The sequence below is a fragment of the Tympanuchus pallidicinctus genome, unplaced genomic scaffold, assembly GCF_026119805.1.
Source record: "Tympanuchus pallidicinctus isolate F22 unplaced genomic scaffold, pur_lepc_1.0 scaffold24, whole genome shotgun sequence".
NCBI classification, from domain to species: Eukaryota; Metazoa; Chordata; class Aves; order Galliformes; family Phasianidae; genus Tympanuchus; species Tympanuchus pallidicinctus.
In genome coordinates, this window is record NW_026294741.1 from 2573838 (window position 1) to 2578849 (window position 5012).

The window sequence follows — 5012 nt, forward strand, 5'->3', positions numbered from 1 at the left end:
TAATTTTTAACAAATTAAACTACCTCAAAATGGCTGAATGCCCAGAGCCGTTTCGTCTGCAGAGTCACCGCTACCAAACAACTGGCAAAAGATTACAAATATCATTGCTGCAAAGAAATGTTTGTCAGGCTTTAGCAATACGATGAGATCCGACAAAGTAGCCCCAACCTGTGCTGTGTGTGATGCTGGAGGTATGTACACAAATGGTACAGCAGTGTATTTACACAATGTGTTTCTTGGAAATAGCTCGCTCCAGTTACTGGAATCCACGTGTTCCTATAAGGCCATGCCATACAGTTGTATGAATTTAAAAGACCAGTTACTTTTTAATTAAAAAAGACAATAGCAATACTCCCACAGGAGATTAGATTAGGGGCACTGTTTGTTTCCCGTTAGTCACATACTTACAAATCTTACAGTGTCCACAACTGTGGTTTGGATTTGCACTGTTTTCACAGATGTCTGTTGATGGCACACCGATGCTCAGCTGCTCTGTTTAGATGTTGCAAGAATGCTTTCTGTCCAGTGATGAAGATGTCAGTTTTGTCAGAGGCCTGTAAGAGAAGAGCTGAATTGAATGCATGGCAATAAAAAGAGGAATATGAGAATTTCTGCTCTCTTTGGTGTCAGCTTTGGTTAAGGCGTTTGAATGCACATGAATGGTCCCGTCAGGACCTCTGGGGGAGCTGACATTCAGGATCTAACATGTTATTGCTTCTGACCACAGCATTAGCTGCTGCTTAGGAAGAAGGAAAGAGAAAAAGATACATCCATCCAACAATCAAAGATAAATCTTTCTGCATTTCATGGCTTGGACAGAACTCTGCTGTGAAAATACTGCACTTATCATCTCCAGTCTGGGCTGAATGACTGCGCACACTCCTGAAATCTGCAGCAGGAAAACCAAAACAAATCATTGCTGCATGTCTGATCTTGAACCTTTTATTCACGGAAGGGATTCTGCTTAATTCATATGAATAAAGACAGCATGACCAAGTGTGACATCCTTCGTGGGATGTATGCTTATCAGAAAAAATACTCTATCATTCCCATCTTCTGAATCAGCAGTTTACAAAAAGACACTGAAAGTTAATTTGAATTACTCTAAAAAATAAGCTGACAGATAAAAATAAGGCAACTGAAGAATTCAGTCCAATCATCTTCATTCAGATGTTAGTCTCTATCAGATCTGGATACCACTACAGTGGGCAGGCTCATTTACCAGAAGCAAAAATCTTACAGCGTGCTTACGGCATAGATCTTGGATTTTCCCATTATTGGCATTTCCTGACAAATAAGTGGAAATCACTTAAAAGTTTAATCGTTATATGTTTGTCTTCTGAAATTGGAGACAAATGATGACCATTTGTAGCTCACCAGAAGGGATTAACTCCCACTTTGCAACAGAACTCCTGTGGTCCCCATTTGTGAGTTGCAGCACGTCAGAACAAGAAAGAGACCTGTTTGATCCAGCAAATGATAGCAAGCCCTTTACGTGTCTGAGGTGCAACAGATGGTCCTCCAAGAAGAGCACACTGAGTGGCAGCACTTCATTAGAGCAGCTTGGAACATCATCAGCAATTACGCAGAGAACGTTGCAGGGGGAACCTCTCTCATCACTGTGTTCTCTCTTAAATAGTGTTAATTTCCCTGTTAGGTGATAGAAAGTTGTATCATCCACAGCCAGAAGAGCTGGGCAAAGGACTGGGAAAGGAAACAACTTTGGCTCTCCCAGTGCTATGCAAAGTGAGGCACCCAAAATGGTGTCACTTGTGAGAAAAGATATAAATAGAACAGTAATTAGCAGTAAGAGGAAACGAGTTTTGGCATGTGACTGTAAAACTACTCACCTGCAGCCAAGTGTTCCATGGAGATATAACTTATGAAAAAGAGGAAGAGTTGAAACAGCGTCCTTCAGACTGGTAGAGCTGGGAGGTCTGCAGATATGCAGAATCTCCAGGAAAAGCAGTAACAACAACAAAGGCTTAATTACTGAATGACAACCTCCTTCTTTGGGAACTGGAGCAACTACAGGGACTTTGAAGAGCCAGCATGAAATGCTGCAGCTCTGCAGCGTGGGGCAAGGTGAGATTTGGGGTTGCGATGGTGTATTTCCATTTTTATAGATAAGCCACTCTCCAAGCCAGCAACTGAGTACACAGCAATACGTTTAGAATTATGATAACCAAGGAGAGAAACAAGATGTTGATCATTTAGCTTCCCTCTCTCCCTCTACTCCTGGAATTTGTTTTTTTCTGCTGCAAAATCTTCTCCACTCTGAGTAACATTTGATGTGGTGGCATAAACACAATCAAAATGCGTCCTTCAGCGCCGTAACTTCAATGTTGATGGACTCATAACTGCATCGCTCTCTCCCCGATGAGCAGCAGTTTCTTTATGTTTGCTTATGAAGCGTAAACCATCCGCTTGTCGCTACAAAGACCTTCTGTAGAGGACTTTGGAAAACATCCCCAGCAATTAAAGTGACATCAACAGAGTTGGATTGGTCACATTACAGCAGAAAATACCCAGCTGTGTCCTTCCAGCCAAGCAGCAGTCTTGGAGGGTTCCGTGACGAAACAAAAGATTTCAGATGTGGAAGGCATGAAAGCTCCATCCCAGGATGACTGCAAAATGCACACAGAGCTTGAAGCTGAGGCTGCAGTGTAGATGTGGAGTTGGAGGACCAGCTGGAGGCCGAATCGAATCACCACTATTTAATATCGTAGTAAAGAAAAAGCTGGGTTTGATGTGTTAAGATAGCAAAAGCTCCAACGTGTGCAGTTGAAAGAAGTCTTCTTTAAATAACTTTCAGGAAGTCTGACTGGTGTTTGAGCAGCACTACATACAGTCTGAATATTTCCCCATCTCACCAAGGCATGACTTTGCAGTGTAATTCCGACAAGGTTGGGGAGAAAGCAAAACACCTCCCATGCCATAGAGACCCTAAAGACTCAAAGGAACCAATGGAAGTGCCCTTCATCTGCAGGCAGATATCTGCAGACACAGTAACAGCAGTGACAGCCCAAGGACAAGGCAGTAGAGCAGCCAGACAGCAGTATGTGCACCAGTGGCATCTGGGTCCAGAAACACAAATTTCTAGAGTGTAGCATCTGCAGGGCGCCAGAGAATGAAAACTCACCTTGGTCAGGCAGAGCTACGTCAACAAGGATCACGTTTGTATTATTACTCAGCAGAGGTAGTTGGACTAAAGAGATCAAAGGACACAGGGAACACGTGGGACGTGTGTGCAAACGTGTGCAATCAAGTCAGCGTAGAGGAGCTGGGATTCCGAGTTCCTTCTTCTTCAGTAAGTGAAGAAAACAGAATAAAGAAGTCTTGCCAAAGCACAAAATCATCAGAGTGTTGTGAGAAGATGGAAAACAACCTTGGTGAAGCACAAGCGCAGATAAATCCGATGTATGTAAAAATGAGAGTACAGTAAGTACTCTTACCACTGCAAAAAAAGAATTGAAAGAAATTTCTCCCCTAAGGAAGGTTTTAAGACTATTTTCCTTTCCTTCAGATCTGCGTGGCTGTGAGGTCCCGTAAGTAAAGACTCTCTTGCAAATAAAGCGGTAGGCATCACTTTATTGCAAGTGCAGTGGAGAGCTGCCTTAAAAAAAAGATCTTTTGTAAGTAGGTTTTATTCCTGTGAGTAATCTCCTCAAAGGGGGAAAACATGAGCTAAAATTACTTGCACAATCACATTGCATAACTGTGCCTACCAGTGGTGTTGGTCCTCCCTTTTCCCAAGTGCAAAAACACACAGATTTTTCTCTCTCTTTTACTGAGAGGAAAAAAAATCCACATGCACTCAGATACTTGCAAACTTTGGAGGAGCACAGAACAACGGGGCACTGTGTGCCTCACTCATCACATTGCTTCCGAGAAAAAAAGTAAGGAGAAGAATGCCCAAAGTATGCAATGATTCTTTCAGGACATGGTTTCATTATTAATACATCCCCTAAGATGGCGCGCGCCGTGCTGCGGTTTAATTAGATGTTAACTGGAAGGGGGTTTGAATTTATGAGGTAATAAGTGTATTTTGGACTAATAAACTCTGAGGCTGAAACGTTTATTTATTTAGAATATAAAGATTATAAAGCTGATGGGAGACATGCTCAGGTTGTGCTGAGATGCTGCTGTTTACCCATTGACTCTGCAAAATAATGTTTTCCTTCTTTTGGGACGTAGAGCCAAGAGTGCTATGGATGCTACTGAGAAACCATCCAGCAACTGTGTGCTCTCACAGGCAGAGACTGCTAACGCTTACAAAGATGTTACAGCTTCAGAAGTTTCACCCTTTCATCATTTTGCCATTTCCCAAACTATTTTGCACTGCATACATAAGGTGCACACTGTGCCTTCTGATGGCCTTACTGTGATGGGAAGGAAGGACAGATTTCCTACTGCAGTAACCACAGCCTGAACAAGTGCAGCAGATCCCCCACACCCCCTGAATTTGGGCTATGATTGGAATGGATGATCCTAGTGGTCTTTCCCAGCCTCAATAATCCTGCGATTCTCTGAATTCCCAATTCTCTCTATTTTCTCCCTGCAGATTTTCCTTTCAAGGCTACACCAAACAGTTGGCCACTGTGAGGATTTCCATCCCAAACAGCCGTGCCAAAAAGGAGGAACCAAATGGTGCAATCCATTAACTCATCCTCAGGCAGTTGAAACCAGAGCTTCATGCTTTGCCACAGTTCTGCTCACCCCAAGGGACGTTTCTCTGTTATTTTAAAGGTGTCAATGTGCCACACAGGCAAGGCAGATCAAATTTAGTTCTGGCAAAAGGGAGAACGACTGAAGTAAAAGAGTGGGTTCTTTCTGCCAGAGCTGAAATTAGGCCTGAGAGAACCACAGAGGAGAAAAGCAATAGGAAAAGTCTGCAACACCAAGGAAACAAGACTGACAAATGCAAGGGGACCCGTCAGAAGGATGGCTGCTGTGGCACCAGTGGATAAAATCAGAGAAACCCTCATCATGAGGCAGGCAAGGAGAGTTGG